Genomic DNA, 20,886 nt, shown 5'->3' with positions numbered 1-20,886 from the left:
AATCATAGTTTTTACACACTGACAAACGTACATATATACACATTTAATTATGTCTTACATTAGACCATGCAGAGCATACACACACAAACACACCATTCACGATATTCAAAATAGCATCAAAAAACTTTTAAAAACTGCTAGTAGATGCCTTATGGCATTTATTGACTTTTGTTTAGATTGGTTTCAAGGTTTGAATGCGAGAGGGAATTCCCCCTGAAGAAGAAACTCCTCTTAGCTAAGCTAAGCATTCTTAACATAACTTTACCCTTGAACATGGGAGGTCAGGAGGCCAAGTGATCCCTAAGATTCATTGTTTTCTGTTTAGTTGAATAAATTATCCCATTCAAATCAAATTATCTCCTTTATATTACAATACAATTAAGATGAGATCTGTACCCTTATGAATAATTAGGATCATCAAAACGAGCATGGAAATAAATGGTTTTGAGTGTAAAAAGCCACCACAGAAGCATTTAATTGAACGCAATGCTGATGAATGTCTGGTGAAGAATGAAGGGCTATTTCCTCCAGTATTTTGAGTTTCTGCCAAGGTTTACCTACTTAACAAGAGCTTTGAAATTACAGTCATTGTTTGTGTATCTTTTTCAAGTGAAGAAGTCAATTCTGTCAAGTACCTTGTTTACATTTGCCAACTCTGTATCATGCCATCTAATAAAGATGCTAAATTTAATGCAATTCAGAGGCAGTTTCCTTAGTCTTTGACAACTAGCATCCAGTGAAATGCAGTTGAGAAAAATAGACAAGAGGAACTGTAGAGAGTGGAGAGCCTGACCTAGGCAGCAATTCAGTGAAGAGAAATGGAATGCCTGCACTGGACGCCACGAAACATAAAAATTTTGTTACAACATTCAGCTTTTCAACCTGTTAGCACATGTGCTTCACTGTAACTTGTATTTATCCATCATTTTACCAAGGATCATACCTTCTTGTATCTCAAAGTCATGCAAGAACAAAACCTCCCATTTTGGTGGTACTCAATGGAATGCGTTACTTCAGAAGATATTCAGCTAAATAGTAGCGTTCTAGGCAAAGTTTTATAATATAACCCTTAGAGTACAGCATCCCAGAAGCAGTAATAGAAGACACAGGTATGTCTGACTTCAACAAGACAGGAGAGAACATACAGATTTCCCCAAACTGGTAAGAACATATCTGTTGTAGTACCAAAAAAGTGTGTAGCCAGGTAAACTCAATGCTGTTGCTCAGAAGTCAGGCTTTGTAGCCTGGTTGCAGCCCTGTGTTAGCATAGCTTACATTGTTTCTAGAACATAAGTTAGTGTTTTGGTCTAGCTGCACCTCTCTTTGAGTTCACACAGCTTTGATTCTGATCGGTATTATCTCAAGGATCTCTGTGCTGCATTGCTCTATAAATAGACAGGGTTACATGCACAGCATTTTCAAAACATCAGCTGAAATTGCACTTGATAAATACAGCACACACAAGGCAGTTACTTCCTGAAAGTGTTTATGGCCTAAAAGGCAGAGCTTTCTTCCTCAATCCTACAGCACAGTGCAAATGTGCTCTACTGAATCTCCTTAGGCTGGAAGTAGTAGTGTCTTTTGTGCCATCTTCTGCCATCATTCATGTGTTCACACTAAGGTGGATCTTAACATAGCTAGTTGATAGAGGGTTTGAGGATACACTTACACCTCTTAAGCAGTGTGAACAAATGACATGCAATTTTTTTTTTTCAAATTTACTAAGCATGACGTTAGGAAAGTAACAAATTTTACTGTTGAGACACCAACTTGACAATTGGTCAATAATGACTACCACCAGCCATCTAAGAAATTGCTATACAAGAATTTCTATTGATAATAATTATTAGATCATCACAAAGTGTATCTCTTACTAAGGATTTACAACCTAGCTTGTGAGTCAGTCAAACCTTCATCTTATATAATAATGTTTCAACCCACAGAAAGAAATAGTAACTCAGCAAAAAACCCTCAGCCAACCAAACAAAAAAACGCCCAAAAAAACCAACCAACTAAAAAAAAACATTCTCCAAAGGTCTCCCTCTATGTGTTGTCCAAATCATATATCATAAACAGTTTTCAAATGTCATGTAATGTAGATTTTACTGGAGTAATCTATAATGCCAACTTAAAAAAGCAGTGTGGTATCACAGTTAAATAACATATCACATTTGTTTAAAAATGTATTTAACAATGATCATTCACCTGATTAATTTACAGAATTTTTTTATTAATTTTTTTAGGTAGAAGGAAGTAAACCAAAGAGCTAGCTAACAGCCTCATGTCCTAAGTGTTTTCAGTCAGTGAAAAATGGGGCCCTGTAGCAACAAAAGTCTTATTCAGGGTGTGAACTCCTGGTTCTTGAATGAATTTAATTAGGTTGCATTGCAGTGTCTGATCAGTCAGTTTTGCAGCCAATTACTTTGATGAGACTTGACTAGCCAATTCAGCAGGCTCCTCAAGTAGACAGACAAAAGTCAAAACAGAATTTCTGGTAGATACCAATCAAGACATTACTCATATTTGAGCAGAACAACTGGCTAGAATATAAATATCAAAAGTAGCAGACTTATCTTCTTGTAACAATTTTGGTAACAATTTTGGTAACATTTGGCTTTGAAATTGCGCTTCCTCTTTTTGTATAATTAAGAAAAGTCATAATGAGTGTAGGTAATGAAATGGAGTAAAGAAGCATATTTTTCCTAACATATACAGCAATATAATTTAATTATGATTTAAGCAACAGAGATTTGATGTAAATATTATTATTTGTGCTATTATATTTTAATTTTTTATTTTTTATTACTATCTGTATTTGCGTTTAAAGGATGCTAAAGAGTTCTACTTATGGGACTGACTGTGCTAGCAACTCTCCTAATACAACCAGAAATGATGGTAACTGCTCCAGGGAGCTTTAAACCTGTGTATAAAACCAGAAGAATAGAAAGAGAGGAAAAGCAATGCACAATATGTAGCAACTTGATGGATAATATTTTCTGTAGGGTGTCAAATTAATTGTTTTCAAATATAGATATGACGGACCGCATGAGTGAAGGAATGAAGATATTAGATGAGAAATCTGCCGAAGAGGTGAAAGGAGACGGGAGTCTGGGCTGACTGAGGGGAAAGTTAATCTCTCAGTGATGAATGAAAGATGATACAGTAGGAGTAGGCTATGAAACTGAAAACACATAAGTAATGGTTGATCTGAGAGACAGAGAGAGGTGAAACAATTAAAATGATAAGCCAAGAGGAAGATTTGCAAAGCAATATTATGAATGGAAATGAAAGGGACAAGGCTGCATTTTTCAGAATGAGAACACTAAAGTTGCACTGAGTGAGATATGGCAAGATCGTTGAAATTCTAGTGAAGTTATCAGATTTTAATGGCATTTTAAGCTTCAGGGAGTACTCACACCATCTAACTTTAGTAATTTTTAGGATTTTTTTAGGAATTTCTAAAATTCTTCTTTGAGGAACAGTTTAGATCTGTAAGCAGGTGTTCACGTGTTTCTTACATAGTCCAGATCTGCTGCCACAGGTGATTCAGAAGTTTTATAGTAAGCCTAGTTGCTGTGACAAGTGCTGCAACAGTGCCCTGGAAACAGGCTCCTCTTTGTTCCTTGTTTAGGGAATCAAAGTTTCTGGCTTGAAGAAGAGAGGTGACAATAGCTGGATCTATTGGATTCCATCCATGTGGTCACTAATGTCCGTTAAAAACATGAGACCTAAGAAAATAATTTCAGAAATTAAAAAACAAGGAAGAATTTTTTAAGATAATACAAATACCTTCTAACTACCAGAACCTAGACCAATGAACTCACTAACTGAAAACTGCTCCTTCTGACTTCTCAGAACTGGATTGTAGTACTTTAAAGAGTCACAGGCCTGTGTAAGAGCTTATGGCATGCTTTATTTTAGCATAAATAATTCAGAAAGTCAATATGGGTAAAGTTAAGCTTGGAATGTTTGAGTTTTTCTGGGAAATTTAATTATTTGGCCCCCATGTGTGTCCATATGCTTCTTCATGTTATTGTGGAAATGCAACTGGCAAAAGAACAAAAAGCCCTAAATTGTGTTTTTTTGTAGTTTGACAAGAAAATGGTGCTCTTGTGTAAATGCAGTGGTCTTCCTGCCAGAATGCACAGAGTTTTGGCATTGGTACATCAGTCACACATATTGCTGAGCTGCTGATGGCTTCACAAAGCAATATTCTATTAATGCTGATAAATTGTCATCTGTTCATTAACATTAAATTTCCACTAGAGGGTAGAACCCAAAATGTTGTCAGGAGGCTATAGGAAGTTCTGTGATTACACTGATACTCTCTAACATATTATAATTGGAATAAAATGATAAAATGTATTAAAAGCATTGGTAGTTTACAGTGTGCTTATATTTGCATTTTCATAGTACTGCATAATTTAAATCCAGTGCATTCTGAATAGAACAGTTGAATCTTTCATGCTAAGGAAAACTAAAATAAAAATATAAACTGAATAAAATAAATAAAATACATAACGTAAGCATTTTGAAAAGAAATCTTCAAGTGGAGATGTAAGCTTGCTTGACTGAAAAATCATCCATTTTATGTCCCGTAAAGCAATTTTCTGTAGGAAATCAGTTCTATCTTGGCTAAGAGATTAAAAAATGACACTATAAAATGGAAGGGTTTTGCTCAATGTCATAGCTGTGGTGTTTGCTCATGATGTGAGTTTTAATGACATTTTAGCATTTACTGTCATACTTAGGTTCGCATCCAGCAGGCTTCAAGTTCCAGAACTTTGCTATATTTCAAAGTATAAGGCTGCATTCAATCAGAAATCTTGCTAAGTTTGAAAGAAAATAGCAGTGGTTTTGATTGCTAACTTAGATAAAGAAAAAATCTATGTAATCAGATCATGCGAGTTAAATACAGAATTCCAAGCAACACCTTAAAAAAAAAAAAAAGAGGTAAAAAATCCAAAACTCTGATAATTTCCCAAAGCAGACTGCTACGTCAACCCTGGAGGCTGCCATTTTTTTCTAACAGCAACAAGAAATGCTGTTTCATGGGATTATTGCCAGACAGGAAGCTAGGATTTATTTAGTGCTCAAAAACATGTTACATTCTTCACAAACAAATACATTTATTTTTTTAAAAAAGATACTAATCTGGACTTGAAGAACTGATGGTATACTACCTAAGAGAAGAAATCAACAAAACAATTCTCTGGAATATCCAGAGCTAAAAGAAGATGAAAATGGAGAACCAATACTGCAAAATTACATTTAAACGTAATCAGATGATGTTTTCTTGTGCTTAAGATCTTAATAATTTTGCTGAATACATGAATGAGTTGAAACAGACATGTAAGGGTATATGGTAGAGGTTTGTGGTTATCCTCAGAAGGCATTAAACAAGAATCTTCGTTCAGATATTTTTTTTAGTTTGTATGTTCCTTATGCATATGTAGAGATGGAATTAAATGCATATTTAAAAGTGTTCAAGATGAACAACTGCATAATGCTAATATTTCCCATCAGGAAACACGGACACACACAGAAAAACATACACGCACACACAAAAACCCCCACATGTGTGCCCAGGGAACTGTCCTTGAAATATTTGGTATTTCTTAAATTCCTCCCTTTTCGTCATACCTGCTGGCAGTGTGGTAACATCTGAAGTCATTATTTCTTCTTCTATATTGTCTTGTCAATGAGTATAAACATTTTGGATTAGCAGATTGGAAGTAGCTTAAAGGTATGAAGAAAGTGGCGCACAGTAATTAGATTAGTTACTTTCAGAGGAAGAGAAAGCCCACATAAAACTGAAGTCTATCCTTTCTGTCTAATTCCCAGTTTTCTGAAATGAAAAATGTTCTGAAATAGCCGTGAGCTCTGGAAGACTTGACCACATAGTTACTGTGGGCAAAACTGTCACCCAGTGTTATGTGGACTCCCAGATTTTCCACCATGGCTGTAGAAAACCTCTAGCTTTCATGACTGTTTTGTGAATCACAAACTAGTTATTTTGTTTATCCTTGGAAAACATGGTTAAACTGTTGGGGAGAGTAGAAAAGAGGGGAGAGAGAATGAGTATGTAGGCAGGTGGTGTATGCCATGAATATTAGGTTAGTACTGAGACTCCATGGGCTTAAATTTCAGAGACTTGTCTCAGTCAGTCAGTCTGAAAGAGAAAAACCTCCTCCTCCCACTCAGTTTGCTAGTAATATGTCTTCTCAATGTGGTCTTATGAGGGGAAGTCTAGCTCTACCTAAAGATTCAAAGACCTTTCAGGAAGAGTTGACTTCAGCTTCCTTTGGCTGATCTGTTTTTTCTCCCACTGGTGGAAAGCCTTAATTTTCCATAAAATTATTCTCTGCTGGCATGCCAAAGCAGCTTTGTTTCAACAGGGTCTATGTACACATTGTTATGATTAACTGGCAGTGTTTAGCTTTCAAAGAGAGTGAATGCAGCATAGACCTGTAATAAGTTGTTCCAGAAACATTTTAACAGAAATGTTCTGGAGAACATGATAAAAATTATATTTACAAGGCCACATCTATACTGATGTCTTTCGTCATCTTTTGGAATGAATGGTACAAGAATATTATTTCACAAGATCACCATGCAGCAAATGAAAGCCAACCCACTCCTACATAAAGGGCACTTCTTTTACAAGAATTTTTCTACATGTTTTCAAGTATTCAAAAGTTAAATTTCTTATATCTGTTGCATTGCAATCATGATATTGGAGAAAAATAATTGCTTGTTTAATTTTTATCAGTTCCTTATTACTGTTGTTGTCTATGGAAATATAGGAATGGCATATATCAGATAATTCCTGTCTCTCTTCAGTTCAGAACACAAATGGTTTTGTGTACATTGCAGACTCTGTTTGAAATCTTTGATCTGTCACAAGAACCAAGCAAGATTCATTTGAAAAGCTCCAGTGCCAATGATCTAATGTAAAGCATTTACTTCTGTCACCCTTTTACTCACTGGTCCAGATCTTCAGCTGATGTAATCTGGCAATAACTCCATTGAAGTCAGTGGAACTCTGCCAATCCATGTTGTTGAGGGTAAATCCTATTAAGTGCTACTCTGTGCCTTGAATTGTCCTCATTGATTTCAGCAACTCTTCATGCTGAATATGGATCAGACTGTGTATTTTATTCTCATGTCAAGCAATTTTTTTTTTTTTGCACAGATAATCTCATACTGACGTGAGCTAAGTCTTTTTTACAGCTGGCTCCCCGGTGTGAGTTGGAAGACCACAAGAAGGGCCCAAACTAACACTTAAACAGATAATAACTGAAGCAGAACACAGATGTAATTAAATTTTTCACTTATAGTGGTGAGATCAGAATCTGGCTAAGACTGTTCAATATTGAAGACCTGATGTGTAAATTAAGACTCAACAACAACGAAAAGTACATCATAGTCTTTCTTTATAAACAGTATAGCAAAGTAGTTAAATAAATAAAAACCCCCACAATGTTAATCAATATAAAAAACTGTAGGTAGGTAAAAAGATGGAAGGCAAATCAGGAAGTAAAAACCATTTCAGGTTTGCTAAAGTTAATAAATGAGCTACTGAATAAGTTAATGATTTACAAATCGTTGACAGAAAATTGTCCTAAATTACAGACTTGTCAAGAATGTTTTATGGGTGTGAGTTTGTGGTAGTATAATGGATTGTCTTGTTTATGTGTATGGGCTCTGACTTAGTAGAATTTTAATTACATTTTTTTTAATAAGGTATATTTATTACTATCATTGTTTGTAAGAAAGACCTTAGTGCCCATATCAAAGTTCATACACTGAAAAACATTGGACAAAAGATGATTTGTGTGTCATAATACCTATCTTTCAAACAAGCATGTAGAAAATAACCTCTTTGCAGGAAAGAGAGATAAGGTTTTGCTTGTACAATGTACTAGTTGTGTAAATTTTTAATGCAATACAAAAGACTGAGTGCATTGTCTAGTATTAATAATTTATAAAGAATCCTTTTAGCCATCCACTAATTGGCTGCAGATAACAACACAGAAATGGTCCCTCATATGTCTGCGTGGATAAACATTTCTAATTCTACCTTCTTAGGAGATCTCTTCCCTGTAGTTAGTAGACTTTTTGTTGGATGTTACACCTGACTTTCCTTTGGTTTATAGGAAATTCTGTCCTGAGTTAAACCAGCATGGACTTACTGGTCTGGGTTCAGCCAAAGCAGAAGACAGTTCACTACCACATGAAGTCCCCAGAGATGTGTCCCCAGAGACAGGGGATATTTCAGTCTACTTGAACTAGACAGTAAACTGTTCAATCTTGTGAAAGTAGAATGATTTAAAAAATTGCTACCAGCAGCTTCACTCTTCCCATGATTGCTGTCAGCTCGTGTTAAGGTGTGTGACTGAGCAAAGGATAGCTCCTTTTCCCCACACCACTCTCAGACTTGGACGTGGAAGTCCTTGCTCTCCCCTGTGCATGTGAACCCTATACCCAGAAAACCCCACTGAGTTTGCTGTTTGAAGCACCCCTGTCATCCACCCCATACTGATGAATGGTTTACTACTCTTCTGATTGCACACTCATGCCCACAAATCTTGGGATATCTTATGGGAGTTTCAGTGCTTCTCTAGGCACAATAAGTTAGAAAAGTCTTTTTTGTGCTGTGCCAACTTATGTCAGGGCTTGGGCTAACACTGGAAACCAGATAAATTAATTATTCTGTGAGAGGCCACTCTTAAACTGATTCCTCCATACTTTTCTCAAGTTTTGCAGTTTTCTTGCCTTATACTCAATCACAGATCTTTTCCGTTTTCTGTTTTCCTTTCTGTTAGACTTGTTGAGCTTTTCCTCTGCTGTTAGCAATAGTCTTCAAAGAACAGGTGAGCCAGGAACAGCTTTCATTACGTCTAATTTTGCCATTTGCATGTTGAACTGTCAGTATTACATGCTAATCATCTATTTGCCTCTTCCAGTGGTACGTTTACCAATTCTGAGGACAGTGTCATGTTATGAAGTGAAAAGATCATGGAAAGAGTTGAAGTGGCCTTGCATGAAGCTGCAAATATGACAGAAGGTGGGAGAAAATAGTAAAAGTAGGTTGGAACAGGAACATTATTTCTTTCCTTGTACCAAGAGCCATACTAGCCCTGCTATACTACTAGTCCAGGCATCTTGGCTTCAACTACCTGGACCTGGACCGGCTCAGCTCTGATGCGTAAGTTGTGTTTTTCCTGCAGCTACTGAAGAATGGACAAGAAGCAGTGATCAGATATATAAGGATGTTCAAAGCTTTTTCTCACATGGCAACTCAAAAGACTGGAGAGCAGGCAGCAGATACAAGTCATCTGAAATATCTATGTAGTCTCAACATGTCATATGACATTCTTGACTTCTACAAGAGTAATATGGGGAAAATTCATTGGTTCTTTAGTTATTTCTTCTTCCAGGGGAGCAACTTAAATACAGAAAAAAACTGTTGAGAGCTCCTCTGACTCTGTCTGGCTGACAGCTTTGTAGGCTGTGAGGCTGCTCATGGACCTTGTAAAGGAGAGCTGCTCCTCTCCTCTCCTGTGAGTCGAGACCCACTCACCCAGTCCCAGAACATCTGGAGGAGACTTTTGGATGTCACTGTCTCAAATATCAACTTGTTCACTCAAGTGGAGCCTTGTTGAGAAAGTTTTCTTATGTGACTTCATATATAAAGTCTACAGGGTCTGAAAGCAAGAATATTTTCCTGTGGCACTCTTGGAGTCCCTCTGACTTAGGGCTGAAAAATAGAAATAGTAACTGGTTTAGATTCAGATCTTTTATTATTTAGTGGAAGCAGAAAATGTTCAGAGAACTGTTTGGTCCTTTTCAGGATGACAGAGGAGTGACAGACTCATACTGTCCTCTTTAGCCTTTTGTTTTATTTCTGTTTAGCAGCTGTACATCTCCATTATTTATCCAGATGAAGAAGAATTAGGGAGAAAGATAAGCATTTAGGGTAAACTGCTCGGTCTTTCAGAGATGTTAATGAGGCCCATGTTAGCTCACATCAGCTTCAAGGCAGAAGTCTTATTTATTTGCTCATCCTCAGATGACTGGCTACCTGTAAAAGCACAAGCCTTTTTCAGGCCACTGGCTGACCACTTCTGGTTATCCTGGACTGGTAGCAAATCAAGACCTTGTGATGATACTGGCTCAGCAACTCTAGTTTTCATTAGAGAAATTTTGCTTAGCACTTCTAATTAGCAGTCTTGATGTTAAAGAATAGAGCTATCAGTAAGATATTGGATCAGCATATCCAGTGTATTCAAATAGCGTCAGAGATCAGGCCACTATGGGGTTTCTGGTTTAGCACATCCTCTCACTCAAGAGAGAGCATAGTATAAAACGTGAACAGCATTTGCTACATGATATTTGTGCTCAAGATTAGCTTTTCTCACAAGTTTATATTCTGCTGCACATCATATAAAGACTTACAAAATCAAAGCTTAATTTGTGTTTTAATGACCGAGAGTGAGAGCAAGTCTGCTCAGTCTCATACAAGCTGAAAAACTTTCTCTTTTTTTCAACAGGAAGTAGACTGAGAACATCCTGGGGCAAGAACACCTCTCTGGTCTATTCTGCACACCACCTAGGGAAATGGGATGCTGATACAGGACAGTGGTTTTCAATCTATGGAACTCAGATACTGCAATTAAGTGGTCCAGAGAAGGTGACCAGAATAGGAAGCACTCTCTAGGCCAGCTGGAGAACACCAAATTCATAAAGGGATCCCCACTGGATATTTATTTTGTACATCCAAAACTGAAGTAAGGTTTAAAATCACTGATTCAGGCTTGACATCTTTCAACGTGATCTCAAAACTGAAAAATGATAACATCTCAGAGACAATTCATTTTGTGTTTTGCAAGGCAGATTCCTCTAGAAAGTCAGCAGTCAGATAAATTCACTATCTGATCATCAGTTAAAGTGGACAGATTTTGGAGTCTTTTAGTACTTCACTAGACTGTAAGAAAAACAGAGGAAAATTACCAGCATGCTAAATAAAGAGGAATATGTAGTGTTCATTGTGACAACGACACTGCAAATTAATGAGCTAAAATGCCTGGTATATCAACTTTCCTCAAATAACTTTGTAAGGATGACTTTACAGATTAATTCTAGCACTGACATCTTAGGTAAATTTCACTGCTTACAGTAGCCCTTCAGGGCTATTTAGTGAGTCACTGCTACAGAGACACTACTTTTTTCTTTTTCTTCTTAGAATAAACACTCAAACACTTTATTGAACCACCACAGAACAGCTATTGTAACACTTTTTAATGAACAGAGATTGTGCAGTCCTCTAGTTGGTGAAAATACTTCTGCAGTTATATATAAAAGTTTCTTGGCTTTGAAATGGTCTAAACTATATGGACACTAAAGCTTTAGATGTACAGTATATTTGTACCTACAGCATTCAGCATAAATGAAAACATGCAATAAGGGCTTTCCTATTGTCAAAATGAATCCTTAAGCCACATTGAAATAACACCTTGAAACAGAAATTACTTATTCTTTTTCTTTGTGCATAATAATTTAATTCTTATATATTGATCATGATACTGAAACTAATGAAAGACCATCATAGTATTTATTCACTTAATAGGTACTATACATCCATCTGCACTTATATTCTAGACTTTTGACTTCGGAGTTACTGCTATAGATATGCTATATAACCAATAACTTAAGATATATGCTTTTTATGTGTAGGACTTTGCTCACTTTTTAATTGTCTTATCTTCCTTACAAGGACAAGCTAAAAGATTTCAAAGGAGACTTTTGTTTGCAAATACTTCAGTTTTCCACTTACATAGCAGTGTTCTGCAAGTTCTCTTTTACAGTTCCTGCAATATCACATGGGGTCTTTATGTTTGGAGGTTATCTGAAGTGCAACCTGTCCAAGATGATGAGGTAGCACCAACAGTGAGATGATTCATAGACAGCAAACAGGAATTACATACAAAAACTCAGGCAGCTTCCCTAATCTACCCCAGCTGATTAACAGGAGAATCTGTTTCCCATCCTTCTCCCCCTCCAGAGAAAACCATATATTCAGAGGTTTTCTTTGCCTAGAGACAAAACAGAAAAAAATATTTTCGGGATTTTTTTTTAAGAAGAAAAACCAAGAGTATTTTAAAAACATGACTTAGAATGTCTCTTTCTTTTCCCTACTGCCCTTGAAACTGTGTATTGGCTATTTGCTGTCTGAAAGAAAATAAACTGCACCTAGCTTAATTCTGAGTTATCATGTCTGGGTATCTCATATTACCCCATGTAGTTTAGTCAAATTTTGTCCTAGCTGCTATGGTAGAAAAGGTCAGTCAGTTTCTGATATGACCTCATTTTGTGAAATGAAGCCTGAAATGATAATTAATGAACAACAGAAATGTACTTGCATGTAGTAAACATGGTGCTTGAAAGTGGCTTATAATATTACAATATCTGGTCATTTTTTGTATATATTACACACAAATTAAAATAGCTCAGACCTCAAGAGTTGCTTGTTATAATTCTGGTATTCAGTATTTTTCTTTAGTAATGCTGTTTTGTTGTCTTCACCTTAAACAACACAACAGCGTGTAAACTCATCTGAGAATACAGATCTCAGTTTTTATCCTGTGCTGCGTATTCCTGCCCATGATTAGTGACTCTGTTTTTCCCTTACTAGCGTATTCTCATTACTGGAATGAATGACTTTTTATAACAGTATTTTAAAGTCTTCTCAAAAATTGTCAGCCCAAATACACTTAAGTGTTTTAGAATTTTTTTTTAATAACTGAGAAACATCACTACTTGCAAGGCAGTTGGGTCAAGAACCATTTGGGATGAAGGAATATAACTCAAGGGCATTCAGTACGTTTCAAGTACACCTAGGAACAGATGAGAAGAAAGGGAAGAATATGGACAATAATTAAAGATTAATTTGAGAAATGCCTTGACAAGCTCTTCTGTGGAAGAAAAGAGATGTTGGCAAGAGGGAAAGGGAGGCTGCCTGAGGTAGAAGGCTACATTATGAAACTTGAACTGATAGTGGCTTCTAATACTTAATGTCATTTGCATCATCACCCCCACCTGCTTCAGAATGAGCAGATGCTTCTCTGCAGAAAAGTAATTATGCTATGTTTGTGGTGAGCTGACTGTTCAATTCACATGAGCCCAAGGTTTTGTATTTTGTTCAGCTTTATTTAATCACATCCTGTGTTCACATTCAGTGCTAAATTAAGGCTGCAGAAAAGGCCTTTCTGCCTTCTCTGAGAGTCTGATCATTTTTACTAGCACCAGGGAGAAGAAATTAACATAAGCATAGTTTTCTGACACCAAGAAATCTGTCTCTCTAATTCACCTAATCTCTTTTATATCTCTATACTTTTATCATCATGGTACCCGAAGAATATCACCAAAAATTACAAAAGCTTCTTCAACCATGTAAAAAGCAAAGAGAAAAAGGATCGAGAGCGGAATACAGCTAAAAGATAAAGGTGGCTCCCAAAAGGAATTAATACTTTGCCTCATTTTCTGATAAAGGAGATAATACTGAATGTGGGAGAAAGGCAGGAAGGCTCATGAGAACAGAGACAAGGAAACAGAAATAACAACAGAGGTGGAAACGAAGCTTACGTTGCTTAGTACACTCAGGGTGGGGAGCCCCGATAAGCTCTGCACCTGAGCTGACAAATGAAAGCTCAGGCTTTATAGCAGTTATTTTTAATAAATCTATCAATCAACTGTAAGGTGATAGTTTGCAACTGGAAGTAGTGAGTGCAGCATTTCTTTTGAATAAAGAGGGAGGGGAAGGAGAAGGAAGACAAAACACAGTAGCATTTCATTAAAGTATTTGATATGGTGCTATTACAGAAACTTACTTAGGATGCAGAAAAGGGAATTAGCAGAAAAATTGTAAAGTGCTTTAAGAATTGATCGAAGGGGAAGCAGTAACAAGTAACATTGAAAGAGGAAATATCTATGAAAGGATAAGTTACTCAAGGATCATTCTGTTTTCTTATTTCACATTATATTTTCAGAAATGACCATGACTTGAAAAGTGCATGCTAATAAAATGTACCAATGAGAAAGTCAAGGAGGATTATTAACTCAGGAAGACCAGAAAGAATTGGGTGACCTTGAGGACTAGAATTCTAAAATTAAGAATAAATACAGCCATTAAAAGTACAGGATGGTACATCTGTAATACAATTTTTTGTTATAACCTGAGAGTTCATCTGCTGAAAATGACTGAGGAAAAGAAAGGCTGAACTGAGAAGTCTGTCACCACCCCCACCCCCCATCAGACATCATTGTAATGCAGCTACAAAAAAATTCACTTTTGATCCCAAAGCAAAGGGTGTCTGGAAGAGACTGAAAAGTACTAGGCAGTGTTCAAGGCACTGATTTTGTCTTATCAGGACTGTCTGTAATCAAGAAAAAAAGTACTCTAACTAAAACAGGTGAAGAAAAGCTCTGCTAAGATGATTAAGGAATGGTATGTTTATATAGCTGCATACAAGGTCTGTGTATAGGCAGAGCTGAGAGGATATTCATGAGTTTCAGTGAGAAAACATATATCTGTAATTATTTTTGCTTCTGTGCCTGAGAGATAGCCTGAGACTGTGTTATACCCACTGTCTCAGTGCTGCTGGACCTAGCATGCAATTGCAAAGATCTGTTTTTGTAGATGTGCATTAAAAGTTCTTGGCATCAAAAGAGGAAACCCTTCTGCCTACTAGCCTCCGCCCAACTCAGAAATCACAAAATAGAGCAAAGGGAAAGAAAACTGGCAAGAGCAAACAGGAAGAAGTGACAGAAGAGTAGTGGTTGTTTGACAGTAGCAGTAAAGAGAGGAGGAAGAAGTTTTGATGCTATTTGCAATAAATATTATTTCTTGTGGCCTTTACTGAAGAAGCACCTTTTGCTTCATCCTTCCATCCACCCCTACAACATGGCAGAATAAAAGCAAACACTCAGTGTGCCCCACAGAAACACTTGGAGAAATAAGATGAAACTAATTTAGATATGTACCGTCATTTCAGGAGTCTAATAAGTCTCTTGCTGTCATGAGCAGAGGGTTAAGGAAAAGGTTAGGAATGGAAATAAACTGCATGCATGCAGTTTAGAAAAAAAAAAGAGGCTTTGCTGACAGTTCATTTCCAGGAAACACCAAACTATTTGCAGGATTTTTCTAGTATTGTAACTGACTGTACTTCTTCCATATCATAATATTTCCTGGTGTTATCCAAATGCATTTTAATTCAAACCTGACATTTCTTCCTTGCAAAGAGTTATGAAATATTTATGGGATTGTACCTGTATGTTTCAGCTCTGATACAGGGATTTAAGAACAGGTTGGCAGATGGATGTCCTATGTTGTCTAGTGAAAGGTCAGTGTTAAGCAAAATGCATCTCATTTATGCCATCTGTTTCCCTCCAATAACCAGAAAAAACAGGAATTACATTTTCACCTGTTAAAGAAATTGAAGTGATGCAAAAACACTCTTTTCCAGTGTAATTTTGTCCCCATTTCAGCTGGGATAGAGTTAATTTTCTTCTTAGTAGCTGGTATAGTGCTGTGTTTTGGATTTAGGATGAGAATAATGTTGATATGCTGCACAGAGTTTACACTAGTCAAGGACTTTTCAGCTTCTCGTGCTCTCCCAGGTGCATAAGAAGGTGGGAGGGAGCACAGCCAGGGGGGCTGACCCAGACTGGCCACAGGGCTATTCCATACCATGTGACGTCATGCTCAGTATATAAGCTGGGGGAAGAAGAAGGAAGGGGGGGACATTGGGCGTGATGGCGTTTGTCTTCCCAAGTAACCGTTATGCGTGATGGATCCCTGCTTTCCTGAGGATGGCTGAACACCTGCCTGCTGATGGGAAGTAGTGAACGAATTCCTTGCTTTGCTTTGCTTGCATGCATGGCTTTTGCTTTACTTATTAAACTGTCTTTATGTCAACCCATGAATTTTCTCACTTTTACTCTTCTGATTCTCTCCCCCAGCGCACTGGGGGGAAGTGAGCGAGCAGCTGTGTGGTGCTTAGTTGCCAGATAGGGTTAGACCATGACAAATTTCCTCAGAAGATTATATCGCTCAAGGAATATACTTTTTTGTTATTTAAATCTGGTTTCTTACTATCACTGTCTTGCTTTCCACAGAGTAAGATTTAGCATCACAACCTAAAGAAAACAAAAAATTATTTACTTTTATCTGTTGTCATGCAACTTTATTTGGACTTTAAAATCTTCCCAAGGCTTAACCTTCAATTTTCCTGTTCAGTTCAATCCATCACTTCAACTACTACATTATAGTCTTTATATTTGTAAAGATGAGGACCTGGCTGCATTGGTGAGTTCCCTTGGTCTGTAGAAAGGAAACTTGAAACAATAGTTGTATGAAATGTGCACAGTCATGTTGTTCTTATTAACTTTTTTATAGCTGATCATTTAAGTAAAATAATAATTAAAGAAACCTCAAACCAAAACAAAGAACAACAACAACCATCTCTCTGGTCAATGTGCTTCTATGCAGCTCTAGCGTGAAATGGGGACTTATTTCTAACCACTAAGTGGACTTAATGAGTTTTCTCTTTCTTTTTTCTGTGGCTTTTGGGACTCAATTCCCTTTTTGGGAAAAGAAGAATGAACTACTACTGTTTCATTCACCCATTCCAGAAACAGCTGAAATGGGAAAGAAAAATTTGATGCCACAGGCCAAACCTACTTCCAGTAAAAGACAAATTTAGATAGCGGAAGGGGAAACCATTCCTTCCTTTAAAGGTATGCTGTGACCTGTTGACTTTCTTCTAATTGTGGCTAAGAAATAAGTAAAAAACATCTTTTTTTTCTGCTTTCTACTCATTAGCCAGTAGAGGGGAAGCAAAATTTTCCTGATTTAGCTCCTGGGACAGTAAGAGACATATCCAAGAGGAAAGAATACTCTTTGGATTCTGTGAGGGTCGAACAGTAATTTAGATATTACTATCTGGACATGCAGAATATGATGCTGAGTAGAACAGCAAGGATACTGCCAAGATGGATTACAAAGAAAAAGAGCTATTTTTTATTAATTCTGTCCATCGAACTAATACCAATCCTTTGGATAATCTTCATAATATATGAGGTGAGAAGCTACAACCTAGCAAGGAGGAAAGGGTGAATGAAAGGCAGGAAATATCTGAACACTTTCACAGAAGGTGGCAGCTTTGATTATAATGCAAAAGATATGTGTTTAGCTTTTAATGTGAGCTTTTTTATACTTGGTCCTTTCACCTTCCTAGTCAAAAGTGGAAGATGAGGTCTTCCCAACCCATGCCCAGATAAGGTTATTCCCAGTCCAACCAGATTGGGTTGGAATAACCTGATAGTTAAGGCCTTAGTCAAGGAACAGTTTATGTAAATGAAGAGTTTATGGAGGGATATAATTTGTAACTTACAGTCATCACACACATATTTGCAATCAATTTTTTCAATTGTTTCATTTAATAAGTAAAAAAAAAAAAAAACCAAACACAAAAACTACCATAGTTAATAGCTCTTCCATTTGTAAGTAATTGGATAGATACTTTCAGTTTTTTTTAAAAAAAGTTTGTTATATGCTTTAAAAACTGGCTGTCTGAAGAAAGGTATCGTATATACTGCACACCACTGGAATTTCTTAAGTGCTCTTACTGGCTTCCATCCTCATTAAACTACTCAGTGTGTGCTCTCAGTTGGACAGCAACTTTACAATTTTGAAGTAAGTCAAGTGGAGCTCACACTAGACACAAAATGCTGTGTTTTCAAAGAAAGAAAAGGGAAAATACAGTCACAGTTGCTCAAAATCATGTCACTGAGTATCATTTGTTTAAATTCTTATTTCAGCTTGGTTGGAAAGTCTTTGCGTTCTTTCAGAATATGCTGTTCAGGGCACAAGCTTGTTGTTCCCTTCCTGGCAGGGCAACAACTTGTTTGTTAGGAAGCAGTTATGCAATGTGCAGTACAATTTACAGATCGTGTAAAGTAAGAACAGTTGAGAGAATTAGAAGGGATTGAATTCCAGCACTGGAGACACTGTTATTTATTTTCAATGCTTAAAGCCCATTAGTATCATTGGAATTATAAGAAAGATTATTTAGGGATGGCTACCTGAGACATGCAAATGAATCTAGCCATATAGCTGTTAATATATCTTCAGTCTAAAACTATACCCTGAAAGCATTTGGTACGCTGTGCACCAGGCAGATTTTTGTTGTGGTGGGGTACAGGAGTTCTGAGGGATTCTGTGCTTTTCACCAGGCAAAGGAAATTCTTGCATTCATTATAGTACTGCAGTTGTTTCCTTGTCTACTGCAAGAAGCCTTTACTCTGGCTGGAAAAAGAAAGTCAGCAATGTGCACTTTATACCTTTGTAAATAACGAGATTTGGGACATTTACAACATAGAAGTGCTCCAACACTTAAAGCACTGTTTGTTGTTACCTGACTAACATTCATTAACACAGAGCTCATAAGATCAAGCCATGTTTTAAACATGTTCGAGCTATAGCTCTGCTACTTTCTACCTCCAACATGGTCATTGTGTATAATGTAGATGGGATTTAAAGGAATGTCAAAATGTTACTAATCAGAGATTATAAAGAAAGGAGGTCAGAAGCAGAAAAAGAACAGGAAGAAAGCAGAATGAGTAATAGAAAAGAGAGAAATTATCTGCTACAAAATTGCAAGGCACTCACTTGTTTTTTGATTTTTTTTTTTTTTCTGAACAAAATGCCTAATTTTGCTTTAAGCGCAAACTTTATATTCCAGGGAACCGGATGTCAGAAAGAAAAAAAAAGTAAGTGGAAAACCAACATATTTTTCCCAGAGCTCCCCTGCATATCTTTCCTCACATGTATAGGCCAAAACTAATTATATTAATGTACACCAACTGATGGCCATGGGCATGAGTTTCTATCAAGCTGAGATTCATTGATCATTTCTGTCATAACCCTGAAGCTGAAACTTGTAATCTATTTGCTGTTGTATCCTCTCAACATGCACATTTTGACAGAACCCCAACAAACCCAGAGAGATCTGGACAGGGTGGAGAGGTGGGCCTGTGTGAACCTCATGAGGTTCAACAAGGACAAGTGCAAGGTCCTGCACCTGGGTCGGGGCAATCCCCGGTATCAATACAGGCTGGGGGATGAAGGGATTGAGTGTAGCCCTGCAGAGAAGGACTTGGGGGTACTGACAGACGAAAAGCTGGACATGAGCCGGCAATGTGCTCTCGCAGCCCAGAAGGCCAACCGTATCCTGGGCTACAACAAAAGAAGCGTGGCCAGCACGTCAAGGGAGGTGATTCTGCCCCTCTACTCTGCTCTGGTGAGACCCCACCTGGAGTGCTGCATCCAGCTCTGGGGTCCTCAGTACAAGAATGTAGACATGTTGGAGAGGGTCCAGAGAAGGGCCACAAAAATGATCAGAGGGATGGAGCACCTCTCTTATGAGGAAAGGCTGAAAGAGCTGGGGCTGTTCAGCCTGGAGAAGAGAAGGCTGCGGGGTGACCTTATTGCAGCCTTTCAGTACTTAAAGGGGGCTTATAAGAAAGATAGGGAGGGACTTTTTAGCAGGGCCAGTAGTGATAATACAAGGGGTAATGGTTTTAAACTAAAAGAGGGTAGATTCAAACTGGATATAAGGAAGAAATTTTTTAGGATGAGGGTGGTGAAACACTGGAACAGGTTGCCCAGAGAGGTGATGGATGCCCCATCCTTGGAAACATCCAAGGACAGGCTGGATGGGGCTCTGAGCAACCTGATCTAGTTGTAGATGTGCCTGCCAATTGCAGGGGGGATGGACTAGATGACCTTTAAAGGTTCCTTCCATCCCAAAGCATTCTATGATTTTATGAAACATTCTGGGCAGACGGGGAACTGGAAATCTACTAACTGCCATCATCCCCTAACACAGTTTTTTGGCCTTTGATGCCTTTGTTTTCCTGCATGTCTCCTAGCTAGCATCTAGATTGTGACACTTCAATTCAGTTTGGCCTTTCACTTTTCTCATATTTGATGAGACCTGTAGCATCATCTGGGAAATGGAAAACATGGAAGAAACAAACTTGGACTGTGATTCCCATTATTTCACACAGTTCTTTGTGCATGGCTCTTCAGTGTATATAAGTGGTCCCTTGAATACAGGTCCCTCCTCTAAAACATTCCCTCCTACTTAATATAATTGTCTGATTTCCATTCTTTTTTTTTGTATAGTTACAATGATGGCAAGAAGTATGGACAAAAATGTTCCCTTAATGCCTTGCAGTTACGACATTCTCTTGAAAAGTGTGAGTTTTAGGTTCTAATTCCTTCCATTAGTGGAAGATGAGGAGCATATTTTAGCATACACAGAGACTGGGCCTTTTTAGGTATTTCCCTTCTGCCTCTAAATCACAGCTTGTTAAATGCTTCTCACCTCAGGCTGGGGAAAATCTGTGTCTTGTGAGGTAGCATTCAAACATTTAAGAAACTTTTCAGTCTGCCTAGGCTTAGGCTTCTGATGATCACATGATTGAATGATAAGTAGAGTGAAGCAGGGCCTTATATTTCACCTCACATTGATCTAGGCAGTCTCATTATATTTCTTAGATATTGTAGGCACTTACTGTGACAACCTGGAAAAAAAATATAAAATACTATTTCTATATAATGAAAGAAATTACTTTCAGAAAAAAAAATCAGACACTGCAAAATAATTTTAGTTACTTAATAAATATTTCAGAAAAAAATGGAGAGCTAGGAGAGAGTAAAGATGACTTTTTTAACATTTAAACTTTAGTTATTTAATATGTCATGTTCTGATCTTTCAGATATTGTAATATCTCAAAGACATTTGCTTCCAGTGAGGA

The 20,886-nt window shown here is 37.3% G+C and overlaps 1 long non-coding RNA gene across 1 annotated transcript in view; it reads right to left on the bottom strand.

Moving 5' to 3' along the window:
• Positions 1-2,825: 2,825 nt before the first annotated feature.
• LOC148055789 (uncharacterized) overlaps positions 2,826-20,886 on the bottom strand; it is a 76,114-nt gene continuing 58,053 nt past the window's right edge. The window contains exon 3 of the long non-coding RNA XR_015704784.1: positions 2,826-3,728. This is a non-coding gene — a long non-coding RNA (uncharacterized LOC148055789). The remainder of the gene's footprint in view (positions 3,729-20,886) is intronic.

Source organism: Nipponia nippon, unplaced genomic scaffold, assembly GCF_047370975.1.
Source record: "Nipponia nippon isolate SJK-2023a ecotype South Korea unplaced genomic scaffold, ASM4737097v1 scaffold_2, whole genome shotgun sequence".
In the NCBI taxonomy this organism is placed as follows: domain Eukaryota; kingdom Metazoa; phylum Chordata; class Aves; order Pelecaniformes; family Threskiornithidae; genus Nipponia; species Nipponia nippon.
Note: the sequence above shows the minus strand (reverse complement) of the source record. Positions and strands in the feature narration are given on the sequence as shown.